This window comes from Tinamus guttatus, unplaced genomic scaffold, assembly GCF_059628265.1.
Source record: "Tinamus guttatus ecotype Peru unplaced genomic scaffold, ASM5962826v1 Tinamus_guttatus_pri_ptg000023l, whole genome shotgun sequence".
Lineage (NCBI taxonomy): Eukaryota > Metazoa > Chordata > Aves > Tinamiformes > Tinamidae > Tinamus > Tinamus guttatus.
Window position 1 is genome coordinate 3,120,982 of NW_028288557.1, and position 11,746 is coordinate 3,132,727.

General features: G+C 54.2%; 1 non-coding gene across 1 annotated transcript; it reads left to right on the forward strand.

Annotated features, from left to right (window-relative positions):
* Nucleotides 1-2,000: 2,000 nt before the first annotated feature.
* On the forward strand, nucleotides 2,001-2,073 carry TRNAK-UUU (transfer RNA lysine (anticodon UUU)). The gene has a single exon. It is a non-coding gene; the product is annotated as a tRNA-Lys (tRNA).
* Nucleotides 2,074-11,746: the final 9,673 nt, after the last annotated feature.

Below are 11,746 nucleotides of genomic sequence, written 5' to 3' on the forward strand. Positions count from 1 at the left end.
CTCAAGTGACCGATGCAAGCTCCCTGAGAAGCCAAACAGAGCCTCAATCCAGAGGCACCACCCTGGGCTTTCTCAGCAGCACTACTGAGAGGCAGATGGAGAAACAAGGAGGATCCCAGATAAGCAATTAATACCTTGCCAGACAGACTGAGGTGCTGGAAGACTGAGTCTACAGGGAGGCAGAGCGTATAATGGCCAAAACAGCCTCTTTGTGCACTATGGCACATAACGGCTCCATCTGCTGTGACCCCTGGACTTCTGGTCCTTTTTTGAAGGTTTCAAGTGCCCTTTCAGTAACCTCTGCCACCATCTGTTTGCCTCCAAGAGCCCTCAATTCACAATTTATGGTATTCGAGGGTTCACAGTTCCTTTTTTGGGCACCCCAGAGGACTTGATTTGGCTCTTTGGGACTCTCAATCAAACTCACTGATTTGGAGATTTTTCCTGAGTGAAAATTTCATCTTAGAAACTGGTGAGGCACTGTTCCCCATTTGCAATAGTGCAAGTGACTGCTCTGCCACAATAGCTGCAGCCCGGAAGGGCGCCAAGGAGTGCTGGGAGCCATGCAAAAGTGGAGATCACTCAGATTGCGCCCAGGAGAGTTGAGCAGCCGGACAGGCTCCCAAGGAGACAGAGACTAGACTGTGCTCTGTGTCTCAGCTGCTTCTGCAGCTTCCCCTGAGATTGGATAGAGAGCTTCCCTCTTCTGCATGAGGCAGGAGTTGGAAGCAAAGAGATTTCTTTGGTTTTGGCAAAGCCACTTCTGTGCAGAGGGGAAGAAAAGCAAGGAGGAGACAATCGTCCTCTGAGCAGAGACTTGAACCCTGGACCCTCAGATTGAAAGTTTGATGCTCTCCCAACTGAGCTGTCCATGGACCTGCAGAAGCTAAGAGCCTTCTGTCAGAGCCAGCCCTAATTAGCAGACAAGGGGCTCTCTAAGCAGCCCTACAAAGAGAGAGATTGAGAGAGAGAGGAGAAGTAAAATCCCAGATCAACAATAAATATCTTGCAGGACTGACTGGGCTTACATACAGCCCGTCATTCATGTATATAAGAAAATATACAAGTAAGCAAATCAATCATGCATTAACAAAGAGAAAATATCATAATCAGGCAAAGGCCTTGTGGGGGTGACTTTTGTGCAGAGCTGGGAGTGATGGCAAGGGGCTGCAGGAGGTCCTGGAGAGCCCTCATGAACTTCAGCAAAGGCTGAAACCAGAAAATTCAGTCTGCTTGTGGATGTGCCAGCTGTGGCCCAGCCAGGTGCAGAGGTCCCTGTGTGGCTCCCTTTGGGGCTGATCGTATTTTGAGGTCTCTGACCTCAGAATGGCTTGGGCAGTCTATTCCAATGCTTGATTACTCTTTCTGTGTAGATTTTTTTCCTGCTATCTAACCTGAACCTCCCCTGGTGCAACTTGAGGAATGTTGAGGTTCATACAGAGGTGCCTGATGCACTGCCATGGTGCTGTCCGGGAAGAAGAGGCTCAGGCCTCTCTGTGGAAAGACCTGGGATATACCTCTCCCAGGTGAGCTATGTGCAGGAAGGACTACTTGTGCTACCTGCCCCACTGAAAAAGGTGTTTCTGCATACTGTGGGGCTGCAACACCATCCCTCCAGCCATAGGGGGGACTCAGGAGGCACCTGGTCTGCCAGAACCTTGTCCAGGAGCAGAGTGAAGTGGCAAGAGATCATGTACTGCCACCTTGGGGATTATTGGGATCACGGCCCAGGATTGAACCTTTAAAGAACCCCAGCATTCCCACCTGCATCTTGCACTGCTGCGTGGGACTGAAGTCCTCTGAAAGCTGCAGAGGTGACATCCAACAAGGCAGGAATACATTCTCCTGAACAAAGATGTGAAAGGGAAATGTTAGCTCAGACAGTCCTTCAAGGTATCAATTGCTGATAAATTCCCTCTCCTTCTCTTAGAGGTGTAAAGCCCCTGGTCTGCTAATTATGGCTGGGTTCTGGAAAGAGGCTCTCCAGGTATTTGCAGGGAGCCTGGATAGCTCAGTTGGGAGAGCATCAGACTTTTAATCTGAGGGTCCAGGGTTCAAGCCCCTGTTCAGGCGACATCATTAGTCTTTACTCCCTGCTTTATCCTTTGCTCAGAAAAGGGAAAGAGTTACCAAAACATAATGGGGAAAAAAAAAAAAAAGAAAATTACACTCTTTGCTTCCTACTCCTGCCTCCCACAAAAGAGGCAATCTCTCACTCCTCAAGGAGGAAAGCAGCTCAGAGGCAGAGCTACTTCGCTTCTCAGACTGTTCTACATCTCTTATGCAATCTGCTACTCATTGGGTAAACACCAGCTGCTCAGCTGTACACAGAACACGGAGTTGGAATCAACAGGAAAGACTTGATATAATTCAAGGTCAGGTGTAAGGGGGTGCTCTGCAAAGCAAGCACAACCAAAGGAATTACCTTCTTCTATTTATGTGGAGTTGATTGTGATATAGTCTCTTTGCTAGTGTATGATTGATTGATTTATATAATTTCTTATATATATAACTGATGGGCTATATGTTAGCCCCGTTGTTCATCAAGATATTAACTGTTGATCTTGCATTCTCCTTCTCTGTCTCTCTGTAGAGCTGCTTAGAGAGCCCCTTCTCTGATAGTTAGGGCTGGCTCTGGAAAGAGGCTCTTCTTGGCTTCTCTGGGAGCCTGGAGAGCTCAGCCTGGAAAGCATCAGACTTTTAATCTGAGGGGCCAGGGTTCAAGCCCCTCTGCAGGCAACAGCCTTCCTCTTCACTCAGCAGTGGCACTGCCCAAACCGAAGGACTAAACTCTTCTTTGCTTCCATTACCTGCTTGGTACCAGGCGCAGAAGAGCCAGTCTTTCTCTCTCCTTCCTCAAGGATGAAACCAACAGAAGCAGCTTAGACACAGAGCTGCCTTTCTTCTTTGGCTGCTCCCTCTCTGTCTCACCCAGAGAGCTCTGAGCTGCTGCTCCCGGCAGGCGGGAGTGCCTGGAGGATGTCTCGCAGCTCCTGGGAGCACCTTTCTGGACAAGGTTGTTCCGTGGCAATGGCAGTGCTTGCAAAGTGCTGGAAACTCCTGGCTGGGTTGGCCAGGAGTATCTGGCACGACACCTCCTGGCATGCTGCGGTGCACAACGTGGCTGCCCAAGGCCCAGAAGAGAAGCCTGCACCTCCCACACCCGGCTTTACAGGGAATGGGCCCTGATCTGCCTCCTGGCACCTCTCAGCTCCTCCCCATGACTTCCCGTTTTGCAAGAGACCAAAGGAAGATTTCTGGGATGCAACTAAAACAGGAAAACACAAACCATGGGAAGAAGCCAAGGCCAGGTGGGGGCCAACAAGGACAATGCCGAGGAAGCAGACAGACTCCTTCGTGCCACATCTGGGAAAAAAAGGAGGATGTGTGTGGGACAAGGACCACCAGGAGTGAAATCAAGGGCTGTGGGAAACACCTAGAAGCCAAGTGGGCCACCCGAGAAGTCAAAAAGGCTGCCTCAAAGGGAGAACGAGGAGGCTTGTGTGAGGGCTCCTAAGGGTAAACAGGGAGCCTGGAATATGGGATCTGGACTGTCCAGATAGCAATCGTCAGGGCAAATCACCTCAGACTCAACACTCTGAGGGAAGGAAAAGACTCTCTAATTTGAAAAGGGAGAGCCAAACAGCAAAGATCTCCAGCTACTCTGAACGTTGGTGCTGCTTCTCTCCATTTCTTTCTCAGTGCCCAACAGACACTCTGAAAACATGAGGAATGTGTGTCCAGTGGCCCTGGGGCTTGCTGGTGGTGAAGGGTGGCAGCAGCAGCAACGACAACTTCTCTGTCTGAGACCTGCCCAGGGCCTGCGTGCAGAGTCCCACTTGTGCCCGCAGCCTCTTCAATTCAGGCTGAGGTGAAGGCCCTTGCTTGGGGCATCAGAGAGGCCTCTGACCTTGGGGTCCAAGCCAGTCAATCCTATGTGGCAAGAAGCCAGAAGATGCTGTATCCAGCCCCATGGTTCTGGGCTTTGGAGCCTTGTCAGCGCTGAGGGGCACCACTCCTTGTGTGTCCCTGGCCTTTCCTGCAGCTGCAATACTCAGCACATGCTCAGCCTTTCCACTTTGCCCACTGCCTTTTTATTCCTTTGGCTGTTACAGAACTGCAGAGTGGGATCTTTTTCTCCTCTGCTCATTTCTTCTTGCAGTGGAGACGTTTCTTGCTTGCCAGCTGTTCTTTCTGGCAGCTTCTCTTTGGACGGGCATCCCGAGGTGGGAACTGGTAGAAGTCAGGATCGATGTCTGGCAGCATTTCAGTACTTGGTTGAAGCTGAAGCACAAAGAACACAAAACATTGTGCATTGCCTCCAGCCTTCCTCCAAGCCCTGGAAATGGAGTGCTAGAGAAGCCAGCACCACAGCCCCTCTGCAGCCCCACAGATGAGTTTGCTGCTCTGGCCTCAGGCCTGCCAGGTACAACAGCGCCCCTGGGGCAGGAACTCTGCAGCCGTAGCTGGAGCACCGGGGAAACGGCCTCAACGTCCACAGGGGAACGTGTGAGGCTGAGCAAGGCGTTGCAGCAGTCTCCCTCCAGCCCTTCCCTCTCAGTCTGAGATCCCTGCAGGCCTCAGGAACAAGGGTAAGGAGCAGCCCTGCCAAGGGGAGGAGCAGCCCCTCTGCTGTGAGACCTTGCTGAGAATTCATCAGGTCAGGCGGAATGAGCCAAAGCGCCTCTTCTAGCCCTGGCCTTCACCCTCAACATCAGTTCCCAGGGCCATCCTTGCTGCTCCTCCAACAACTGCCATCCTAGAAATGGCTACTTCATCACACAGGGTCTTTTCTTGGCCAGGGACCCCATTTCTCACATTTTGCAGCCTGTTCCACACGCTGCTTGCAAGCAACACCACTGCGCTGACAAAGACCTTTCCAGCTTGGGAAGTCCCTTTGCCTTTCGAAAAAGAGTTCTTACCTCATCCACTCTGATCCATTTAAGGTTCTGCCATCTTTCCATTTCAAGAGCCTCCAGTTCATTGGTATATCGCCCGTGCCATCTTGCCTCAGGTTTCAAGGGACCCTGTTAAAAAAGGGAAGCCAAGAGAATGCATTTAGTCAGAGAGGCCACCAGGAGGAGGATGCTGAGCAGCCTGGAAGGCATGGGTTGACTGCAGATGGGGAAGAAGTCCAGTTAAATAACACACTTGTAGAAACAGACCTTATTGTTAAGGCTAATACCGCTGACCATGGCAGTAGAGCATGAGCTCAGACCTCTGTCCCTGCACTGGGTCTCAGCCCAGGTGGCTCTAGCCACTTGACTTGTGTCAGTCTCCTTGACGTGCCCCGAAGACAGAGGTTTCTCCAACTATTTCTCCCACATGTTCCCCCTTGCAGTACCTCCAGCCTTTTGACCCCTTCCTTCTGAGTTCGAGGTTTCACAGCTGGGATCTCTGGGAGCCCTTTCTGATGCCCCTTTTCCCTGAAGGAATCCCAGCGATTGCGTTGGTCCCTCTGCTGTGTCAGGTCCCGTATTGCCTGGAGGGCCGCAGGAATCAAGAACAGGCAGTATTCGGTTGTTGGTTTGTTGAGGGGGAGATTGTGCTACTTTTACCCCTTTTCCAGAGGCTTTTTGGTAGCAGGGGTTTTCTGTCAAACGCATCAGGGCATAGGTGAAAAGTCCCTTTCCATTTACCCCTTTGAAGGACCCCCAAGCCATTTTGCAGTGTTACAAAGAACACACATGATGGGCTCTTTTCCAAGCCAGTCTTCACCTAACTGGCCTTCTCTACTAGGACAAGGGACACAGTCATTGCACACCTCCACCCCGCGTACCTGTCTTTCTCTCTGATGCCTGTCACAAAGGACAGGTTTGGTCGAGTCCTTGGCTGGCAGAGATGGTTCCTGCTTGCCGTTGCCTTTCTTGAAGGAGCCCTCTGGGATTGCAGGCAGCCGGCTGAAATGCACAGCAGCAGACTTGGCATGAGCTCCACAGTAGCTTGCTCTCCACATTGGGCTCACAAGCTCTGCCCATGCTGCTGCAGCAAAAGCCAATCGTGCAGCAGAGTTATGTGGAATGGATTAGTTGGGCTCAAATTAAAGCAGAAACAGAGGGAGAGCCCTGAGTTGTTCCATGCCGGGGATGCGTGACCATGGTCAAAGGGAGGCCAGAATGTCCTCTGTCCCTTGATGGGATGGGGCAACCCATTCCCTTCTCCTGGCAATGGCCTTCAGCTCAGACAAGCACTAGCACCACTCAAGAGCTACTTGAGAGCCTTTGGAACCCTCAGAACTCTCATGAACATGCCTATGGATCTGGCTTCCAAAGATGCCTTGAGCTGCCCTCAAAAAGCTGTGTCCTGGAAGCAGAGCCCAAAGAGAAACGCAAGCAAGACAAGAGAGTGCCACAAAAAGCCACTACACGCTTGCCATGCAGCAAGTGTCTTCCTGCCCTGTGCTCCTCAAAGCTGATGCAGACAGTTGTGCTCACAGGACACCTCTCCCTCAAACCACAACAGCACGGCCTCATCTGCATCCTTCCAACAAGAGACTCACCCCACAGTGGGCTTCTTCCTTGGCTCCATCGCTGCCTTTGCCTGCTCTGCAGGAAGATCTTTTGGGGCTCCTTTAGCTGGTCCGTACTCTGAAAGAGACCCCTTGTTGCTAGGTATCCTAAGAAAGTCTCTTTGTGGGGAATCATTTCGCAGCAGAGGAGCAGCCAGTGTGCTCCCTGTAACTGCTCCCACAGGCAGGACTTTGTCACACTCAGCCTCAAGAGGGTCATTCTGGCATTGCCAGTCTTGAAAGAGCAAAGAACATTTAGCACAGGTTGGCAGCCCTGCCCACCCGCACAACGGGAAAACCGACACAGCTCCGGAAGGAGTCACTGTTACATTACCTTTCTTGACCATCCGATTGCCCACATCTTCCTTGGTCACTTTCTTTGCTTCACTGGGCTTTGCAGTGCCCTTCACAGGAGGTATGACGGTGCTCCTGTGAGGCCCGACCTGAAGCTGAAAGCTGCAAAGAGAATGGAGAGAGCAGGTTGAGGGAGGAACACCGGCAGTCCCGAGTACAGCAAAGCATGCGTGGGCTGCAGGCCCTTGGAAGAGTTGGTCTCCAGGGAATACAGGACTCAAGAAGCTCTTGCAAGTCAGGCAGGGGCTGCTGAGGCAGAGCTACTCACTGTGGAAAGATGATGATGCGGCCAGACTGGGTGTGGGAGGCAGCAGTCTCGGTGCCCAAGAGCAAAGAGCCCTTCATCTCTGGCATCTGCAGCAGGGACAGGGACAAGTGAGAGGATGCCAAGGAAATGCCTGCCTTGCCCACAAGGGTCGCCAACCTCACGTCTGACCATAGCGGCCACTGAAGGAAGGGAACGAGGGTAGGGAGTACCAGGGACGCCTGCCCATTTCTTGCCCAATTTCCCAAAGGGTGCAAGGAGAGAAGGCTGGAGCCAGGGAAAAATAGAAAACTTACACTGAGAAGAGCTGTTAGCAGCATCTCATTCCCATTGAGCCGTTTGAGAAAGCTTCTGTGAAACTTCATTTTCACGGCTTTCCCTTGGATAAGGAGCATGCCAATGTCCTTGAGGACAAAGGCAACGTTCTCCTCTTTCCTTATGTAACGGTGGAAAAGATGCAGGGTCTCTTGCATGCTCTCTTGGGTTTTCTTCCTCGAGGCCACCTCCTCCAAGCCTAAGTCCGCATACTTGAGCGGCTCAATTTGTTTCTCATCTAGCAAACAAAAACAGACAACAAAACTCAGAGGACAATGAAGAAGCTGAAGCCAAGCTTGAGCTGCCCCCAAGCTCTCAGGCAATCCACAGCTTCCGAGCTGTCCTGTGGGAGCCTCAGGGAGGCACAAGGGCATTTCCTGCCTTTGGGGAATAAGTTGCAGGCACCCTGTGTGTCCCAGGCCCCAGGCAAGGTGCACTCTGGCCTCCGGGGGACTCAGCGGGGCCACGTCAGAGGGGCATCATGCTGAAGGACAACGCAAGGCCTGCACCACAGGTCTTAGGGTTATTCTGCTTGCTCATTGCCCCACAGACCCTCAGAAGGCCCCAGCGGCAGCAGCTGCTGCCTGAGCTCTTGGTGCCAGAGCGCTGTCCCTGGGCAGGGCCAGACTGTTGTTCCCAGTGAAGAGATGATGGGTTCATGAGAGGGAAACAAATCACGGCAAAGGCAGCCCCCAGCTCGCAGTGTGTCACCAAGGGCAGGAAAGGTCTGCGTCTGTCCCCTTACCAAAATCAGGTGATTTGTCCTGCCTCAGGCCATAAAGCTCTGCAAATGTCTTTGCAAAGTGAAACCTGGGCCTCCGAAGAGTGAAAACGGTCTTTCCTCCGTTCTCAAAATCCGATAGGACGATATCAAACGTCCCAAAATTGGGAATTCGGACACCCTGGAAACAAAGCAGAAGTCAAAGGAGCCCTAGAAAGAGTTCTGCAGAGGGAAGCATTAACTCATGTGTCACCAGAGGACAGAGAGAGGCCTTTGTGCCTCGGTCGCTCCTGCTGCACAGAGGCAAATATGGGAACTATGGAAAGCTCCAGAGGAGACCTAGAGACTCCAGATCTCTCCCTTTCTCCTTACTCTCTCCCTGAAAGGAAGATGTGATGACGGAAAAGCCAAGCAAGCCTCCTCGGTGGCTAAGAAACAACGGCTGCCAGCAATCGCACACCCCCAAAGCACGTCCCAGCTTCCTGTGCGGCCTCGGTGCTCTAGCCGTGGGCCTGAGGGAAGGACCAGAAGGTTCCCACCGCTTTCCCCCATGGGGCCAGGCTTGAGAGATTACCCGCCTGACAGAAGGGCTGCAGTGTCCTTCTAGGGTAGGATTTCTGCTTTTGGAGGAGGGAAGGAATAATCACACTCCCTTGCACAGCAGTGCCAGAAGGCGCAAAAGCATCAGGGAGGAAGGGGAGGAGGAGCACCCAAGACCCACCTTGTTCCTCAGCAGCTGCTGGATGACGTACTCGGACACACATTCCCAGATCGTGAGCACGTCTGGAAGGAAAGGCAAGGAGACATCGTGCTCTAAGTCTACAAGCTCGCAATCACTCTGCCCTTTGCAAAGCCAGGAGACAGCAAGTGCAGATGCAATCGCCCCTTGCTTTCCTCCCATCCCAAAGCCAACATCCAGGAAAGATGCCGGCATATTTAGGCTTTCACTCCAGACTCTAGCCTTTCCTTGGACACCAGGAGAGGTGAGAGCTGAAAGATCAGAGGCATGAGACAAGCAGGGCACGAGGACATGCTGCCGCCTCACATGCACAGCGGGAAGGTGCCTCCGAGCTCCAAGCCAGTGCTGCCATTCAAGAAGGCAAGCCGAGCCAGGGACACATCCAAGGACTCCTGCCTAACAAAGCCTTGCCAGCAGTCTCTGCAGTGCTCGGCCAGGGCTGCACGACCCCTCCGCCTTCTGCAACCACCCCGTGGGGAAACTTGGCAATGGATCCGCACCCTAGTGAGGGGGCGGGGCTGGGCCCACGTGAGTCTCGGGGCACCTGCCAGTGCCTTTCCCGCAGGGGCCACTTTCCCGCATGCTGCGTCCCTGCACACAGACTCTGCATGTGCATCTGAGCAGCTGCGACTCCTCCACTCGGCCACGAGCTCAGGGTGGGCCATCCCCACCAGCAGCCGAGCAGCAACCTTCAAGGACAGGCCCTTCTGCCTGGGGCTGCCCCAGGAAGGCAGCGTCAGAGCCAGGAACAGCACCCAAGCCCTGCAGCCCCGCACGTCACGTTGGGACCTCAGCCCCACGGGACAGCCACGACTGCCCGTGCAAGCTCCAGTCTGCTCTCCTCTCCAGCACAGCAGGTCTGCCCGCTTTTCAGGGCTACATTCTGAGTTCCTTCTGCACGTGACAACCCGCAAGAAAGAGCTCCTGAAGGCCTTACCCTGTGTGTGTGTCCTGTATGTAGGACATGTGGCCTTCTGCTGACCGCCATGGCAAAGCCTCCAGGAGTCCATCTCTGCTTCCCCCTTGCTGTGGCTCAGCCCAGTCAGGGGGTAGGAGAGGAGGAATGTTCCTCTGCAATCTCCTGTTTGGCACTTGAGCACACAGCCTGCAGCACAATGCCACAAGCACCCCTCGCCTTCTCCTTGGCAGGACAAAGCAGCTCCTCCAAAGCACAGCAGAGGTGAGAGCAGCCTCCAGCACCTGCACTCACCGCAGCCTCGCAAGGGTGTGCGGGGAGAGGCCGGGCGCAGCGGGGGACGTGTCACCCTGCTGCCGACTGTGTCACAGAGGAGCTGCAGTGACCCCGGCCCTGCCAGCTGTTGCCCCACAAAGGGCAGGGTGGATGCACGGGGCCGCTCAGGGAGCTGACCCCCAAGGGGAGCGTGGGGCTGGGAGATGCACAGGAGGGTTTGCAGAGCACCCTGGGGCACGGATGCCCCTCCTGTCCCCAGATATGGGGCCACTGGGCAACGATTGCTGCGGGGAAGTCGGGGACTTGGCCGCATTGCCCATCTCCTGGATTCCAGGAGAAAAGCCTGGGATAACTCCAGTCGGAAGGGACCTCAGGAGATCTCTTGTCCCTCAGGCTGCTCCAAGCAGTATGAGACCAGCTGCCCCCAGTCTCTCAGGAAATCCACAGCTTCTGAGCTGTCCTGTGGGAGTCTCAGGCACACTGGAGGCACAGGGTGATTTCCTGCCTTTGGGGAGGAAGTTGCAAGCACCTCGTGTGTCCCAGGCCCCACGGCAGGTGCTCTGTGCGCTCCGGCCTCCGAAGGACTCAGCTGTGCCCTGTCAGAGCGGTGTCATGCTGAAGGACAGCATGAGGCCTGCACGCCGAGTGGTCAGCACGGAGCCCCTGCCCAGAGGCAGCTCTGAGTTGGCCTGGGCAGGGCCTGCAGTGCAGGCAGTGCAGTCCCTGCATGCCCAAGAGCAGCCCCAGGGAGGGAGAGTGACCAGGGCGGGTGCCCTAACCAGGGTGTGGCGGGTCACTCAGCCAGTCAGTTAGCGGCAGTTGGTGCAGACAGGTTGTGCAGGCAGGGAGGGAGCAGGTCTGCTCCCAGCTCAGCAGGGGAATCCTGCCCCCAGCCATTACCCTCAGGGAGGAACCAGCCCCAGCCCTGGTGCCTACTGGGCAGAGAGGCAGCACAAGGAGGGCTGTGGGCACACACACTGATATGTCCCCCACACGTGCAGTGGTCCAGGTCTCTGGCTCCCCCGAGTGTCTGAACTTGTCAATGTTATCAAGGGGTTGAAGATACAATAGCTGCATTTTGTCACATGTCCCTTATCATCACAAACAGTGCACCAGGGGAACGCTCTTAGTCCACCTGAGGATCTTGGCAATAAGGTGCCAAGAGCAGTCTGAAGTCCATCAAAAGGGACTTCAGGGCATTGGGGACATCAGCTGCAGGCGCGGGTGCGTGGGTGCTTTTCTCCTCTATCCCCTCAGTGCTAGGGAAGGACGGTGAGAGGAAGAGGAAAATCCACCTGCTCAACACATGCCTAAGAGGCTGGTGTCAGTGGTCAAAATTGGGGATTTTTGACCAGGGGAATGTCTTCAGGGCACCGAGACTCCGGGCGATAGACGGGGTTCACCTGTCTTTCCGGGAGAAAAGAATCCTCGCCCAGAGTTGGCAGGGCTCACTGAGAGGGCTTTAAACTAGGTATGAAGGGGGAGGCGTCTAAGACTGGCATCACTAGGGATGAGCCCTGGGGCAGCATGCCAATGTTGGGGGAGAGCTCAGTAGTCCCAGCAGAAGAGCATCTACACCAACGCATGCAGCATGGGCAACAAACAGGAGGAGCTAGAGGCCATAACACATCAGGAAACTTATAACATAGTTG